Genomic DNA, 18,904 nt, shown 5'->3' with positions numbered 1-18,904 from the left:
ATTGCCCTTGAGAAGATGGTGGTGAGCCACCTTCTTAAACCACTGCAGTCCATGTGGTGTAAGTACAACCACAGTGCTGCTGAGAAGATGGTAGAAACTTGTTCAGAAATTAACTTGTAGGAAGGCACCTTCCTCATGCCAAGGGAGATGGTGTGGTTAGGAAAATATTTCCAGTGTGATGTTGGTGACTGGACACCTACATTGTGGCCAGGGCATCCCTGTGAAATACATACAAACGTACAAGTTAGGAGCAGGAGTCGGCCATTCGGTCCATCAAGCCTGCTCCACCATTCAAATAGATCATGGCTGACTTGATTGCAGCCTATGTGGCCTCACCTCCACTTCCCTGCCCATCCTCCCGATACTCTTTGACTCCATTGTTAGTCAAGATCTATCTACCTCTGCCTTAAAAATATTCAATGACCCTGCCTCTATCGTATGCTGGGGACATGAGTTCCACAGGCTCATGACCCTCTGAGAGAAAACAATTTCTCTTCATCCCCCTCTTAAATAGGATACCCTTTATTTTTAAACTGCACCACCTAGTTCTAGTCTTTTCCCACAAGGGGGAACATCCTTTCAGCATCCACCTTGTCAAATCCTCTCAGGATCTTGTATGTTCCAATAAGATCCCCTCTCATTCTTCCAAATTCCAATGGATACAGGCCCAACCTAGCCAACCTTTCCTCATAAGATAACACTTCCCTCCCCACCACCTACCCACGCCCCCTCCCCCCCCCCCCCCCCCCCCCCCCCCGCATCTGTAGGCACAAATGTAAGCACTTTTATATTCCATTCCTCTTGCAATTAACAACAACGTTCCATTTGCCTTCCTATCACTTGTTGTACCTGCATGCTAACTTTTTGTGATTCATGTACCAGGACACCCAGATCCCTCTGTGCCTTAGAGTTCTGTGTTCTCTCTCCATTTAAATAAATTGCTGCTTTTCTATACTTGCTGCCAAAGTGGACAAGTTCACAGTTTCCCCCATTATAATCCATCTGTCAAATTTTTGCCCACTTACTTAACCTATACCCCTTTGCAGACTCCCTATGTCCTCTTCACAGCTTATTCTCCTACTTATCTTTGTGTCATGAGCAAATTTAGCAACCACATATTCAGTCCCATCTTCCAAGTCATTGATATAAATCGTAACTCACTGGGGCCCCAGCACTGATCCTTATGGCACTCTACTTGTTACATCTTGTCAACCTGAAAATTGCCCATTTATCCTTACTCTGTTTCCTATTAGCTAATCAATCCTCTATCCATGCTAATATGTTACCCCCTACACCATGAGTTCTTACTTTGCATAGTAGCCTTTGCTGTGGTTGCACTTTGTCAAATGCCTTCTGGAAATCTAAGTACACCCCATCCACAGGTTCCCCTTTATCCACGTTGTTTGTTACTTCCTCAAAGAGCTCTAATAAATGAGTCAAACATGATTTCCCTTTCATAAAACTCTGATTGAACTGAGATTTTCAAAGTACTCTGCCTAATAATAGATTCCAATGTTTTCCCTATGACAGATGTTAAGATAACTGGAAGTGGCACTTAGCCATCCATGGAACACAAGGAAGGCAGCGGAGTGGGGAAATGGGTGAAATGTGCCACATTTGCAGCAAAGTCTGAGGAAAAGGTGGCAATGGCTTCAGACTCATTGGATTCAGAACTCATGGCTATTCATTTGATTAAAGGATATTTAAGGGACATCAGCCCAACATGCAGACCCGAGGGTGAGTTCCCAAAAGTGTGTGACAACTGCATGTGTGATTTTTGCATCTACCACTCTCATTTGCAGCAAAAACTGAGGAACTTCTTTGGTGTAGCCATCAATGGAACAGCCTCATTGGAATCACTATAGGATCCTCATCAAAGAAACAGCCAGCGATAGGTGTCTTCCTCGAAAGAAGCAGAGACTACAGCTCTAGTAGCAATAAGGAAGAGAACACACCATGCAAAATAACTTTCATCCCTTGCAATGGGTCTTCACCTCTCTCAGGATCTGGTAACTTGCAATAGATCATCCATTCTGCTGGTCAGCAGGGATACAAATGCAAGGCCCAGAAAAGTTACAGTGACAGAAACTGAGCTGCCCAGTACTGCCATCTCTGAGGACAGCAGCACATGCAACCCAACACCCCTGCAATGGTCTCCTGCTATCAGATACAATGAGAAGCAAGTCCATGAGGCCCATGTAGGTACAATCCCACAAGGAAATTACTGAAAAAGTTGTTTCCAGCTGCAAAACTCTGGACTGAGATTTTCCATGGTCTACGGCATCACAATCCCCTCACAAACACACTGGACTCAGTTGCTGCTGACAACAGCTCAGCCTTGGAATTCAGTCCAAGTCGCCCCGAGTGTAAAAGCAGGAAACTTGGTGCTGCAGTGCCACTGGCCCTCATTTCATTTTATGGACAGATTATGGGAAGGGTCAAAAAGCTCAAGGGAATTTAGGGGTATCAACTTCTGGGTGGAAACCCAATGCAAACAGCTTCTGCCCCATTTTGCTGCCAAAAAAAATTACTTGGCCCAATTATATGTTGAAATTACACTGAAAGCGGTATGAAATCTCTAGGCCCGGGTCTTATATTACATTGTTACACCCTATGCCTAAAGCAAGCATTAACAATTATGACTGTACTTATTCAGAATCATACCTGAAGACTAAACTAAAGACTTCAAAAAAGAATGCAGTGATGATGCAGGCTGCCGGTTCTATAGTTCAGGTGACCACACGGATTTTTAAAATTTTTATTGCTCTTGCATAGCACCTTTCACAACTTTGGGAAGTTCCAAAGCACTGTACAACCACCCAAGTACTTGGAAGTGAGGTCATTGTTGTAATATAATGTAATGTAGGAAACGTGGCAACTAATACGCACATACGAAAAGCCCCCCAACAGCAATGAGATAATGACCAGATAATCTGCTTTAGTGATGTTGATTGAGCGATAACTATTGGCCACAACACTAAGGAGAGCGCCCCTGTGGATGTTTGCATACACCTGAGAGGACAAACAGAAATTGGCTTAATAAAAGCAAAATACTGAAGATGCTGTAAGTCTGAAACGAAAACAGAAAATGCTGTCACAGATGCTGTCAGACCTGCTGAAGTTTTCCAGCATTTTCTGTTTTTGTTTCTGACCTTGGTTTAATGTCTTGTTTGAAAGACAGCACCTTCAGATAGTGCAGCATTCCTGTACTGTAGCGTCAGCTCAGACTATGTATCCGAGTCTCTGAAATGAGACTTGAGTTTACAAATTCCCAACTCAGATGCCAAGCATGCTATCAAATGGAGCAAATGAAATCTTGTTGATATTATATTTGCATGCTTTATAATGGCTTTTAACATTTTGCTCATACTGGATCCTACAATTTGTAGGCTTGTCTCTCATCATTACTTCCTAATTTATCAAATCAGTCTTCTTGCTCTTTGCTGACATCCTACCCAATGCATCTTCACTCTTCCCTTGGGTTTCTTAATAAGAAACAATTTTAAGAAGTACCAATTGAAGTTACAGGCTTTTTAGCTGAGGGCAAAACAAGATAATAGTGCTGCCATAAAACCAAACCTATCAAGCTTCATTCACTAGAGTTTAAAAATGTGAGCTCTTTCAACATGTCTCCACCTTAAAAAGAAACATACTTCTGAATGATTAATATCTGTCCCATTCTTCTGGATCCTAAGCACTTTGGGATATCCTGAGGTCATGATAGACACAATGGGTCAATAACCAGAGGACACAGATTTCAGATAATTTGCAAAATAACCTGTGCGCAGCAAGTTGTTCTGATCTGGAATGCACTGTCTAAAAGTGTGGTGGAAACAGTTTTAATCATAACTTTCAAGAAGAAACTGGATGTAAACTTGAAAAGAAAGCTTTTGCAAGGCTCTGGGAAAAGAGCAGCCGAGTGGGACTAATTGAAAGGCTCTTAAAAAGAGCTGACACGGCATTGATGGGCTGAATGGCCTCATTCTGTGCTGCAAGGCTCCAGTATCAAGGAAATGCAAATTTGCTATTTTGTATACAACATTTCGAAAGTGTTCACATCCCTGCTGCCAAAGCTGCCCAAAACACCTCTGCCCATATCATGACCTGTACTAAAGTCCAATGATTAATCACTTCTGCCCCTGCTGACCTCAACAGGTTTTTGGTTCCCCAAGACCTAAATTCAGAATTTTCTTGTCTTCAGCTTACCCTTGGCTTCACTCTGGTATGTCGCTGTAGTCTCTTCCAGGACCATATTCCAAAACCCTCACTCCGAACATTATGTCCTTTGAGTCCAGCATTTTCCCTTCACCCTATGATCGGGTATCCTTCAAGTGCCTGGATTATACGCTCTAGAATTCCCTCAATAATTCTTTCCACTTCTTTGGCCTCCTTTAAACATCACAGAACCCAATTCTTCAACCAAGCTTTTCATCACCTCTCCCGATCTCTCCCTTATTGACTCTGTGTTCATTTTTGTGAAGCACAAAGGGACTTTTTTACGTTGAGTATGCAATATCAATGAAGGCTGTTGCTACTGACAAAAGCAAACGATTATATATTTCTAATCTCAATTTAAGATAGGATTTAAGAACTGCAACATGATGATGAATGGAGTTTGACTGAATACACCCAGCAAGTAGAGAAACGGAGACATCCGGAGCAGAATTTTACACCGTGTGGGCGGGCAGGAACCCGACCAGGCGTGAAATCACGCGAGATGACATCGGGCGAGCGTTCTGACATCATCGCACACTCACGCACTACTTTGCTCGGCAGGCACGTTTAAAAATCGGAAGCGCGCCCACCGTCAATTATAAGGGCAATTAAGCCCATTAACAGCACAATTGTCTTGCGATTTTCCGTGGCCCGTCCACCTTACGGTTGGCGGACGGACAATTCGGCCAGGCGGCCTTTGCATTTTTCATCAAACCTCATCAAACCACACCCCCACCCCCCCCCACCACCCCACCCACCTCTTCCCACCCCCGCCCCCGCTGAGCTTTTCAGCGCATGTTTCACACTGGCTGGCCGTTAATTGGGCCGGGGATAATCGCGGTCAGTGGTCCGTTTCTTGGCCACTCCCGGGTTTGCCGACCGCGCACACCCACCAAGGGTAAAATTCAGGCCCTGGTTTTAGTTGTGTGAGGAGATGTAGTTCCACAAAATCTTAAGGCATTGACTAGTCCACAGAGAAATTAAGATGCAGTATATATAGCTTTGAGCAATTACAGATGACCATTTACACTGTACTGGGCAATTAATGATTGATATACCACCTTCAAATTCCCAGGGCAGTAATGATGGTGTCCATCTTTGTTAATTAGCTCCAGTTTCAGCTATTATTTGAGGTATTACTTGGAGCTTGCTATAGCTGTTACTGAGGCAATAATGGACAGTTTTTCATTACTGCTTGGAGAAGGATGAATTGACATTCCAAATGAACATCATTTGACGGTAGAAATGAAATTTCAGCAAGCAGCTTTTGATTAGTGTTCGCTATGATTTCAAACACAGAGACTAAGTAGCCAGTAAATAGAAGAGGGTTAACCTACCACAGACAGCTCAATTGGCACCACAGGATAAAAGAATAAGACCTAAAGAGAGTGAAAACTTATAACAAAGGATTAGCACACTCCAATGGATTTTGTTTATTTGCCATATTAAGAGAACTGTAATACTTTAACACAAAAGCAAAATACTGAAATCTGAAATAAAAATCAAAAATTGCTGGAAAAACTCAGCTGGTTAGGCAGCACCAGTGGAGAGAGGAACAGAGTTAACGTTTCAGGTCGGGTGACTTTACATCAGAACTTTAATATTTAATTTTCCACATGGTTACCAGGCAGAGGCTGGTCCTGTCATTGAAAGCAGTTGTAAACGAATGCCAATTATAAGCTTCTGTGGCACAAGCAAATGTGTGATATAAACTGGCTCTATGTAGTTCCAAACCATTTTCTCTGCTGAGAAATTACCTATTATAATGTATAACATTTAATAAAATGATTTCTCCACATCGGTAATACTGGATTTTTTATTATCAAGGCAAGGGATAACAACATTAGTGAAGGTGCATCTCCCACATGCTCTACATCTAATGCCAGCATCAAATATTTCCAGGTCAGGGTTAATGGGGTGGAAAGAGGCCCAAGTTTTGATGTGAAAACTGTCAGCATTTGCCATCATTACTCTCTGAAATTGACAGCTACTTCTGGTATCATACATGCATGGTCAAACACAGAAATCCAGGAGTTGCTGGAAGTTATCCCCTATTCCTCCACAGGGTGCACTGCTGAAGTCCTCAGAGATGAAAATCAATTAGAGATCACTGAATTGATGTGAGCTTCCACTTCTCGCGCCATCATTCTCACTGTAAAAACACGTGACAAGGCTACCCCTTCTTGAATGAGGTGTAACTGGGATTTTAACAATGTACTATGTCATAATTACATTTGACCAGCCTCTCTGACTCTAAAAAAATTATATTTGTGGAATGTCAAATTCTTGCTTGCTATGATAAAAATTCTATCGATATTTAAAATAATTTTTTTAAGTTTATGATATTTCAGTTTCTACCTTAATATGCCTCAATCTTTATTTTGCTTTCTGTATAATTATAAAAATGAATCATAAAACCTGCTATATAATTTCCTTGTTTGCTGTCTGTGACAATTCTTCAACGTAATTGGTTGCTTGCCAACATTACATTAACCAAATGTCTATCGTTGGTGCCAGAATGAGATTACCATTGAGAAAGACGAAATCCATGCCACAGAGCCCACTAAATATTTTTGGGCACTTTCTTCAAGGTCAGCGGAGAGCAAGGTCACTTTGCCACTAATAGCAAAATCCAAGCCAAAGCGAAGCACCCCCCAGTAAGTTGCAATGATCTTCTTAGTTTTAGGTGCTCATACTACATCTGTGTGACATTTCTATTTTTCTACAATACCTGTCCTTGTGACATATTTGAGCTCCACTACTCATTTAGGGTAGAATTTTCTACTGATAGAATATCTTCAGGAGTTGGGATCATTTCCATGTCCCAACACACTGCACGGGGCTGTAGTGTGCCCTCCAGCACAATCTTCCGACAAGTGGTCTCCTAATTTGGCCAGCTCCGCATCCATTGTCCAATTAAGGCTGGCGGGTGGGTTCCTAAGGCTGCAGACCCAACCGAGACAGGTAGATGTTGGCACCAGATAGACCCCCAATCTCCAAACAAAAGCCTGGTCCTGCCTTCAAACCTGCCTCCACAGGACCAGGAAGATTCCAGTCTTAGTGATAGCTTATGTCACTTTAGTGATGGTTTTTTCATTCAGAGCTGGTTTGAGACTATATAAACTCATTTTAATTTTTCATACTTGTCAGGTAAATGAACCAATTTTATTGCCGCTCCCTAAGCTGGATTTGGATTCAAAAAATGACGGTTCTGCAAACCGTGTGGCACTCCGATTATATCAGGAACACAGCATATGGAAAGAAATGTCAAATATATTTCCACATCAGAACTGAGTGCTTAAATAAAATCTTTCCAATTCATATGCTCAAGGAATAGAGGAACTGATTTTACAGCCTTACATCACTCGATTTAGAATAGTCAAAATTCCTAAACAATGTCATATTCCTTTTGACAGTTTTTGAGTTGGCATTTCTATCCACCTCTGAACTGGTAAACTCTGCTGAAATGCTGCAATTATATGTTGGCAGGGATGCCACTTCAAAGCCCACAGACTATAGACAACGTGCAGAAGAGAAGGCATGCACCAAGGTTGTTTACATAAAGGATTAAAGTTATGCCAGCATAAATGATCTTTAAATCATTGTCGATATTGCCCCACATTTAACATGCGTAAATGAAAGACAAACATATCCTCACCATCTGACCCAAACAATAAACCAAGACTTTACTGCTGGGACCTGTGGGAGATAAGTTTATGCTGAGACTGTCCTAATGTAAAGCTGAGAAGGTTCAGTGCACAGAACACCTGGATCACAGCATCATCGCCATGGTTACTATCATCCCCTTCCCAGCACGCCTGCTAAGCTTATCTCATCATCCAGGATCGAGACCATTTCCCCCTCAGGTAATGTGAAGTAAGTCAGTCAAGGCAAGCCGAGGCAGATTAATGTAGTGTCGCTGGTTTGTGTTATCCCTGTGAAAGATTTGCGCTGATCCCACTAGCTGATTAGATGGGAATTCTGTCTTATCAACATGATCAAGAAAAGTACATCCTGATTTCATAATATGAGAATATCATGTAAAGGTTCAGTAGGTCATATTCCAGCAACTGCCCTTTCATATTCATTTTCTGAATACACAATTTTATATTCTAAATACACACATTCAATAGCTTTCAGACATATTCTTTTACAAGAATAATGCATTTCCTGTTTTACAGAAATGAAAATTACAGGTAGATTTTGTTTCACAAATCTGAGCTCTTGATGTTAGTTAACTAAGTTTATTCAACCATTCACACCTCTCAGCTGCCAATCTCTTAGTTTCTTCTGTAAACAGGAGTATATATGGGTGAAAAGTCCCGGTTTAAGACTAGAAGCATGGATTTTTCAAAGTTTTAATCTGATTTCACTAAGGGAATTAGTTTTGCAGTAATAACCTTATGTTGCACATTTTTTTTCCCATTATTCAGTTGTTTTCACTTTCCTCCCCAAAGTCCTAGTCACTTCCCCAACTCATTTCCAGAACTTTCTCAGGACTCCACATTTTGAATCTCTCCAACAATGTTGCCGCTACTGCCACTTCACTGAAATGGTACTAATCACCATCAAATATGGCGTCCTCTGTGACTGTCACTTTTGATGCACAATTCATTTTCATCCTTTCACTGCTCTACACTCTTTTTCACAGTCAACAAAGCCATCCTCCTCCTCCTCTGTTGTCCAGTTCAGGAGGGCTTCCTTGATTGGCCCATTGTTACCTAGCCAATCAGAGCCATAGCATCTCTAGAAATAGATTCTCTTCTCACCCCCACGCAATTACCTCTGGTATCACCAAAGATCTATCCATTGGCCCTTGCTCTTCTGCATTTACATGTCTCCCCTTACCAACCTTCATCCAATAACTTACTCAAAACCCATCCACTTGAACAGCTAAAATTGGATCCATGAGATTAGCATCCATACGTCTGCTGACTACATCCAACTCCACCTGCACCATCCTCCAAGGCCCCACTACTACCCCTCCGCCATCAGGCAGCTTCTCCAACACTAGAAAGGGTTTCAAATTCCTCCAGTTAAACCTGTGACAAACTCCATATCCACCATCAAAATCCATCCCCTTCCCCTGCCACTGTCTCAGGTTGAAGCCAATTGTTTACAATCTCTGTGTTGTCTTGAACCACAGGTTCAGGTTCCAACCCTATATATTCTCCACCATAAAGAGAGCTGAGTTCCATATTTGTAACCACTCATTTCTACCCTCATCTGAGCCTATCTGTTGCTGAAGATGTCATCCATCCCTCTTTCACCTTTTGACTCAACTATTCTAATGTTTTCCTGGCCTGCATTCCATTCTCCATAAACTTAGGCTTATCCAAAATTCTGCTGCTAATATCTTATCCCGCGCCAATTCCTGCTCACCCATGACTCCTATCCTTACTGACCTCCATTGAATCCCAATTGCCCAAAGCCTTAATTAGAAATTCTCATCCTCATGTTAAAATCCCTTCGTGGACTCACCCTTCCCTACTTCTGTAACCTCAACCTGCCCTCCAACTCTCCCAGGATTCTCTGATTGTTTGACTCTGGTCTTTTGTGGATCACCCCTCCCTTCATCTGCCTAGTCTTCATAGGCTTAATGGAGACTGTGGCAGAGTGGTAATGTCGCTGGACTAGAAGCCCAGAGACCCTGGCAGCTAGTGGAATTTGAATTCAGCTGATAAAAACAAAGTCTGAAATATAAAGTTAGTCTCAGTAACAGTGACCAGGAAACTATCAACAATTGTCACAAAAAGAAGACATCTAGTTCATTAGTGTGCCATCCTTACCTGGTCTGGTCTATATGTGACTCAAGACCCAAAGTAATTGCCTAGCAAGCCGCTAAGCTCAAGGCCCAGTTAGGGATGGGCAACAAATACTGGCCTTGCCAGCGACACCCACATCCCATGAAGGAATAAAGGAAAAAAAGGCATCCAGGCCTGACTCTCTGAAATTCCCTGTCTAAGGCCTCAAACCCTCTTCACATACTTCTCCTTTAATACCTGCCCTAAAACCTACCTCTTTGACCAAACTTTTCATTACCCCTCCTAGTTCTTTCTTTTGCTCAACATTCATTTTCGTATGGCTATGCCTCCACAGGATACTTCAGGATGTTTTCCTACATCAACTGCTCCATGTGAATGGTGCTTTTGCTTTCTCCCTCTTACTTTTCTCCCCACCAGTTATTACTTGTTTGAGTTTTTCTTTCTCATGCACTCCCGTTAATTGATCACCACACTCCCTGTACGTTTACATATATACACACACACACGTTCCCATTCCCTGTCAAACCTCTCAGCAACAAAAGAAAATACTCTCACCTGCTTTTTTTGAAAAAACCACTGTTGTGTGCCAATAATGGAAATGTTGCTTAAAAGTGCTGAGGACTCTTAATATTCACAGATGCAAAGAGTTCGGAAAAGTTAAGGTAAAAGAGGAGAGGAGGGCTTGTGGGGTAGTGGTAGTGTCCCTGGGCCTCTGGACCAGGAGCTAACAGTTTTGAGTTCTTGATGGCCAGAGAAGGTTGTGATTATAATGGGTGGCTTCAAAGTTGCTAAATAATAAATTGAATAAAAAGCAAAGACGCCATTACTCCATGGTGTGTTCCCTCCACAACTCGTCTTCATGATAGAGTTTTGGAAAAACGGATTCAGCGACACTCTTCCCAGGTACTATAGCAGAAGGGAGGTCAGAGGGATAATGTCAGAATGCCCATAAAATTCCCTAGTTTGCACTGGGATGCAACTGACCTACTATCCAAATTCAGAATGTTTAAACAGCGTACAGAGCAATGGGGCAGAATCTTGCTCTTGGCTGGTGTGTGAGCCCCACCAGCTCGGCAGTGGGCAGGCAGTCAACCCCCACCACTGAAACGGGGCCCGCCGCCATTTTGACTGGGCGGGCCAATTAAGGCCCGCCCAGCGGCATCCCCAGCAGGAAGCGCTATACGCTTCCTGTGTGGTGGGGGTGGTGGGGGGGAGGGGTGGGGGGGGATGGGATTCCCCCATCGTGCATGCGCGGGAAAGAGCGCACTGTTCCCTGGGACAAAGTCCTGTCTCAGGGAGACCAGTGACAGTCCAAAAAACTTTAAAAATACAAAAATTTTAAAAATATTAACATGTCCCCCTCATGTGACAATGTCACACGAGATGGGACATGTTAATAAAGACCACATAAACTTTATTATTTTTTTAAAATACGGACATGAAACTTCATCCCACCAGTGGATGAAGTTTCATCAATAATCTGAAGCCCGCCTGGGCTCCTGGCCTGCCCACCAGCCTTAAGCTTGGATAGGCAGGTCTTTAATTACTTTGACTAGCCTGTCAATGGACTCAATTGGCCATTGACGGGTCAGTGGGTGGACAGTTGATTTCGCAGTCCGCCGGCCTTCCTAAAAATTTAAATGGACCGGGATGACGTTGGGGATTCCTCCCGACATCATTCCGCGTCATTTTCCCCTCGGCGACCGGGCCCCGCCCCCAAATCGCTGAGGGGAAAATCTTGGCCATGGTTTCTTGATTCAGGTGCATCAGAACCAGACAAGCAAGCCATAAAAATTCACCTAGCAATTGGAAATGAAGATCTACACAGGCTGAACTTGTCAGAATTATCAGCAGAAGAGCTAAAGGATCCCTAAAATATATCGACTACATTGGAAGACCGGTTCAGAATCAGGATAAACTTCCGTATTCATCAACTAGAATTCATGTCATAGTGACAACAGCCGACAGAATCCATAGACCACTTCATCAACAGATGCAGAGAGAAGAGTATGTACTGTGACTTTTCAAATGGAAAACTAGCGGACAGAATTGTTGAGTTGGTGATCGCATCCACTCCCATGATAGCATTCTAGAAAGATCTGCTAGACAAACCCAAAATATGTAGCATTGAAGACTCTAGGATGCACATAAGTACAAACCAATCCTCAAAGGTTGGCAAAGCTTACAGGTCCTAAGTACAACCCCAATTGTTGATAGGCTCACTACAATACCCAAACCTAGCAAGACATGTGGAAGATGTGGCCTTCTGCTTGCACCAAGCGAATTCCCAGCTTTCTATCAATTCTGCAAGGCATGTGGCAGGAAGGGCCATTGGCAGAGGCAGTGCACTAGAGTAAAGGCTGTTGCAGCTACAAAGAGTCATGCACTGACCCAAACAGACAGTGCACAATGGGTACTCCAAGCAATAAGAACGACCATCCGGTATCCCATCAGAAAATGAGAATGATGTGCAAGACGAGACAAAGTGTGGCGAATACATTTCGTACTGTCAATCTCTGGAAAACATAAATGCCATCGCACCGTCCAAAGTGTTTGCCAAGGTTCAAGTTATCTGCCCTAAGAGCTATTCATTATTGGCCAAGATTGACACAGGGAATATGATGAAATGAAAAAAAAGAGGGTGCATGATGCATGTCAGCTGGATTTTTCAAACAAAAACCTGGCCAAATATAGTTGAGAGGGAAGTAAAGAGGACAAAGAGAGAATATGAATGTGGAATGGTAAAAGTGACAAAAATCTTTTACCGGCATGTAAATAATAATTGGGCAGTAAGAAAGGAGGGGCTGCCTATTAGGGACAAAAAGGGTAATAAATGCATGGAGGCACAGGACAAAAGCTAGAATACTTAATGAGCACTTTGTTTCAGTGTTTACTAAGGAAGAGAAATCGGATAAAATCAGTGAAGCAGAAATGGTAGAGTTAATGAATGGGGTGAACATTGATAGGCAGGATGTATTGGAAAGGCTGACTATAGTCGGGGTAGACAAATAGCCTCGTCTGGATGGCTTGTGTCCCAGGTTGCTAAGGGAAGTGGGGGTGGAGATCACGGAAGGGCTTGCCATTAGATACAAGGATGGCAGCTGAGGATTGGAAAGTGAGAAGTGAAATACCTTTAGTCAAGAAAAAGTGTAAGGGCATTCCTAGTAATGACAGGCCAGTCAGTTTAATATTAGTGGTGGGTAAAGTTTTAGGAGCAACAACCAGGAAAAAGATTAACAAGCACTTTGAAAGAGGTTTGAGTTAATTAAGAACAGCCAGCATGGATTTATAAAAGGCAAAAACCAAGATAAAAGCAAAAAACTGCGGATGCTGGAAATCCAAAACAAAAACAAAAATACCTGGAAAAACTCAGCAGGTCTGGCAGCATCTGCGGAGAGGAACACAGTTAACGTTTCGAGTCCGTATGACTCTTCAACAGAACTAAGTAAAAATAGAAAAGGGGTGAAATATAAACTGGTTTAAAGGGGTGGGGGGGGGGGTGGGACAAGAAGAGCTGAATAGAGGGCCAGTGATAGGTGGAGATAATCAAAAGATGTCATAGACAAAAGGACAAAGAGGTGTTGAAGGTGGTGATATTATCTAAAGGAATGTGCTAATTAAGGGTAGAAAGCAGGACGAGCAAGGTACAGATAGCCCTAGTAGGGGTGGGTGAAGGAATCGAAAAAGACTAAAAGGTAGAGATAAAACAATGGATGGAAATACATTTAAAAACAATGGAAATAGGTGGGAAAAGAAAAATCTATATAAATTATTGGAAAAACAAAGGGGGAAAATCGGAAAGGGGGTGGGGATGGAGGAGAGAGTTCATGATCTAAAATTGTTGAACTCAATATTCAGTCTGGAAGGCTGTAAAGTGCCTAGTCGGAAGATGAGGTGCTGTTCCTCCAGTTTGCGTTGAGCTTCACTGGAACAATGCAGCAAGCCAAGGACAGACATGTGGGCATGAGACCAGGGTGGAGTGTTGAAATGGCAAGTGACAGGGAGGTCTGGGTCATGCTTGCAGACAGACCGAAGGTGTTCTGCAAAGCGGTCACCCAGTCTGCGTTTGGTCTCTCCAATGTAGAGGAAACCGCATTGGGAGCAACGAATGCAGTAGACTAAATTGAGGGAAGTGCAAGTGAAATGCTGCTTCACTTGAAATGAGTGTTTGGGCCCTTGGACGGTGAGGAGAGGGGAAGTAAAGAGGCAGGTGTTGCATCTTCTGCGGTTGCATGGGAAGGTGCCGTGGGAGGGAGTTGATGAGTAGGGGGTGATGGAGGAGTGGACCAGGGTGTCCCGGAGGGAATGATCCCTACGGAATGCCGATGGGGGGGGTGAAGGGAAGATGTGTTTGGTGGTGGCATCATGCTGGAGTTGGCAGAAATGGAGGAGGATGATCCTTTGAATGCGGAGGCTGGTGAGGTGATAAGTGAGGACAAGGGGGACCCTATCATGTTCCTGGGAGGGAGAGGAAGGTGTGAGGGCAGATGCACGGGAGATGCGCCAGACATGGTTGAGGGCCCTGTCAACGACCGTGGGTGGAAAACCTCGGTTAGGGAAGAAGGAAGACATGTCAGAGGAACTGTTTTTGAAAATGGCATCATCAGAACAGATGCGACCGAGGCGAAGGGACTGAGAGAATGGGGTGGAGTCCTTACAGGAAGCGGGGTGTGAGGAGCTGTAGTCGAGGTAGCTGTGGGAGTCAGTAGGCTTGTAATGGATTTTGGTGGACAGTCTATCATCAGAAATTGAGACAGAGAGGTCAAGGAAGGGAAGGGAAGTGTCAGAGATGGACCATGCGAAAATGATGGAGGGGTGGAAATTGGAAGCAAAATTAATAAATTTTTCCAGGTCCAGACGAGAGCATGAAGCAGCACTGAAGTAATCATCGATGTACCAGAGAAAGAGTTGTGGGAGGGGGCCGGAGTAGGACTGGAACAAGGAATGTTCCACATACCCCATAAAGAGACAGGCGTAGCTGGGGCCCATGTTGGTACCCATAGCCACACCTTTCATTTGGAGGAAGTGAGAGGAGTTTAAGGAGAAATTGTTCAGTGTGAGAACAAGTTCAGCTAGACGGAGGAGAGCAGTGGTGGATGGGGATTCTTTGGGCCTCTGTTCGAGGAAGAAGCTAAGGGCCCTCAGGCCATCCCGGTGGGGGATGGAGGTGTAGAGGGATTGGACGTTCATGGTGAAGAGGAAGCGGTTGGGGCCAGAGAACGGGAAATTGTTGATATGATGAAGGGTGTCAGAAGAATCACGGATGTAGGTGGAAAGTGACTGGACAAGTAGAGAGAGAACGTAGTCAAGATAGCAAGAAATGAGTTCTGTAGGGCAGGAACAGGCTGACACGATCGGTCTACCGGGACAGTCCTGTTTGTGGCTTTTGGGTAGGAGGTAGAAACGGGCCGTCCGAGGTTGGGAGACTCTCAGGTTGGAAGCTGTGGAAGGAAGATCTCCAGAGGAGATGAGGTCAGTAACAGCCCTGTAAACAATGGCTTGATGTTCAGTGGTGGGGTCATGGTCCAAGGAGAGGTAGGAAGAAGTGTCTGCGAGTTGACGCTCAGCCTCTGGTAACCCCCTTTCCAATTTTCCCCCTCCTTTTTGTTTTTTCCAATAATTTATATAGATTTTTCTTTTCCCACCTATTTCCATTGTTTTTAAATATATTTCCATCCATTGTTTTATCTCTACCTTTTAGCCTTTTTCGGTTCCTTCACCCCACCCCACCCCCACTAGGGCTATCTGTACCTTGCTTGTCCTGCTTTCTACCCTTAATTAGCACATTCCTTAGATAATATCACCACCTTCAACACCTCTTTGTCCTTTTGTCTGTGACATCTTTTGGTTATCTCCACCTATCACTGGCCCTCTATCCAGCTCTTCTTGTCATGTCCCCACCACCCACCCGCACCCCCCCCCACCCCCACCTTAAACCAGTTTATATTTCACCCCTTTTCTATTTTTCCTTAGTTCTGTTGAAGAGTCATTCGGACTCGAAACGTTAACTGTGTTCCTCTCCGCAGATGCTGCCAGACCTGCTGAGTTTTTCCAGGTATTTTTGTTTTTGTTTTGTAAAAGGCAGATTGTTTGATTCATCTAATTGAATTTTTTGAAGTAACAGATAAGGTTGTTGAATGGAATGCAATGGATGTTGTCTGTATTATTTTAAGAAAGTGTTTGACAAATTACCATGTAAAAGGCTGGTTGCCAAAATCAAGGCTCATGGGATAGGAAAGTCAGTGTCAGCTTCCATAAAAGATTGGCTTAAGGGCAGAAAGAATGAGTCAGGGTAAATGGTTATTTTTAAACTGGACGAGTGTAAGCAGTGGTGTCCCCAAAGGGCCAGTGCAAGAGCCGTTGTGTTTTGCTATACATAAATGTCTTGGATATTGGAATTCAGAATAAAATTACAAAATTTATGAATGATACTAAACTTGGAGGCATGGCTGACAGTGAAGATGATGGTTATCAACTGCAACAGGACATAGATAAATTAGCAGAATGAGCAGACAAGTGGTAGATAAAATCTAACAGAGAAATGTGAGGGAGTGCATTTTGGAAGAAGAGGTATTATAAACTTAATGGTACAGTTCTAGAGAGTGTGGAGGGACAGTGGGTCCTGGGGGTTCATGCATGCAGATCTTTGAAGGTGGCAGGACATTTTGAGAGAATAGTTAGAAAATAATATGGGATTTTGGGCTTCATAAATAGATGTTTTGAATACAAAAGCAGGGAAGTTATGCTGAACCTTTGAAGATTCTGGCAAGGCTACAACTAGAGTATTGCATCCAGTTCTGGTCACCGCACTTTTGGAAGGATTTTAAGATCCTTGGGAGGATGCAAAGGGGATTTACCAGAATGGTTCCAGGGATGAGGAATTTAGCTACAAGGGTGGTTGGAGAAGCTGGGGTTGTTCTCCTTGGAGCAAAGATGTTTGAGGAAAGAGCTGATGGAGGTGTGCAAGATTATTGCAGGTTTAGATAAGTCAGGCAAAGAAAAGCTGTTCCTTTTAGCTGATGGTCAAAGGACTAGGGCTTGCAGGTTAAAGGCCTTGGGCAAGAGATATGTGAAGATGCAGCGAGTAGTAATGTCATGAAACTTGCTGCCTAAATTGGTGGTGGAAACAGAACTGATTAATGACTTCAAAAGGAAATTGGATGGCCGCTTGAGAAAAATAAACTTGCAGGGCTACAGGGATATAGCAGGGAGATGAGACTGACTGGATTGCTCTGCAGAGAGCCAGCTTGGACTTGATGGGCCAAATAACCTCCTGTGGTGTAATGACTCTATGACTGTATGTTATGTTCAATACAGTTTGAAGTTCAATATTTCCAGAAATGATGTTTCTAATGTCTTTTGTTTGTATGGTACAGGACAAAGCAGCCCACTAGATGGGCACTGAATCCACCACTTTCAACATCCACACCCTCCACAACTGACACACAATGGCACAGTGTGTATCATCTACAAGGTGCACTACAACAGCTCATCAAGGCTTTTCAACAGCACCATCCAAACGCGCGACCTGTGCCAGCTAGAAGGACAAGGAGAGCAGATGCATGAGAACACCACCACCTACAAATTCCCCTCCAAGCCACACACTATCCTGACTTGGAATTAAACGCTGTTCTTTCACTGTCGCTGGGTCAAACGCCTAGAACTCCCTCCCAATCAGCACTATGGGTGTACCTCTACCACATAGGCTGCAGCAGTTCAAGAAGGAGGCTCACCACCAACTTATCAAGGGCAGTTAAGGATGGGCAATAACTGCTGACCTAGCCAGTGATACCCACATCCCGTGAAAGAATAAAACAAAAATTAACCAGGGGCAGAATCTTCGGCTCGGTGAGTGGGGGCGGGGCCCGCTCGCCGACGTGTAAATTGACACGCGGTGATGTCAGGCATGTGTGCCGACATCACCCTCATGTCGTTTAGCTTTCCAGTTCGGCGGGCGCGCAGCTGAGTTGGCTGCACGCCTGCCGAACTGTCAAAGGCCTATTAAGGCCTGTTAAAAACTAATTACAATAGTTAAAGGTTGGCGGGCAGGCGAAGAGCCTAGGCGGCCTTCACATTTTTCATGAAACCTCATCCACGGGCGGGATGAGTTTTCATGAAGTTTTTATACATTAAATTAAGTTTTCATTAATGTTCCTTAACATGTCCTAGCTCATTTGATTCTGTCACATGTGGGGACATGTCTTAAAATATTTTCTTTGCTTTATTTAGCTTTTAAAAACTTTAATCTCCCTGAGGAATCTCTGTGCCTCAGGGAGATTTTCGCGTGCATCCCCGACTCAGGGAATCCCACCCTCCCCCGTCCGCATAGGGAGCGCTCAGCGCTTCCAGGCGCGTGTCACGCCAGGCGGGCCTTAATTGACCCGCCCACGTAAAATGGCGGCGCGGATCCAATCGAGGAGGGGTGTGTCGATCTGGTTATCGCCCACTCCCACCCACCGCTGCACAGCACCCCCCAACGGGGGGAAAATTCTGCCCCAGGTGAGCCAGTGCTTACAGACAGTGCATTTTGTTTCAGCATGTATCTTCAGAAAAATCAGAGATTGACAACTAAAGAATTGAGGAGCTCATGTAGTAGAATTCGCACCACAGTCAATCTTAGCAATGGCACCTTCAATGACAAGCAGAAAAACAGAAATATCTTCAGAATAAAAGCACAGAATTGAAGTTAAATTTAAATCACATGGCTATAAATTTATAATATATGATTACCGTCCTGAGAAATAGAAATTTGCAATACAGTCTAAATAATTCCCTGAAACAGTCGTCTTTGTATTCTCTTTTCATTTTCGTATTACCACAACAAAAGCCTTTAACATTACTCACTTGGAGCAATTTCCAATATTGCAACTAGAACTGTAAAACAAGTAACCTCATTATCATGACAAACCTCAGCCCTCGAATGG

Source organism: Carcharodon carcharias, chromosome 22 (assembly GCF_017639515.1).
Source record: "Carcharodon carcharias isolate sCarCar2 chromosome 22, sCarCar2.pri, whole genome shotgun sequence".
In the NCBI taxonomy this organism is placed as follows: domain Eukaryota; kingdom Metazoa; phylum Chordata; class Chondrichthyes; order Lamniformes; family Lamnidae; genus Carcharodon; species Carcharodon carcharias.
Note: the sequence above shows the minus strand (reverse complement) of the source record.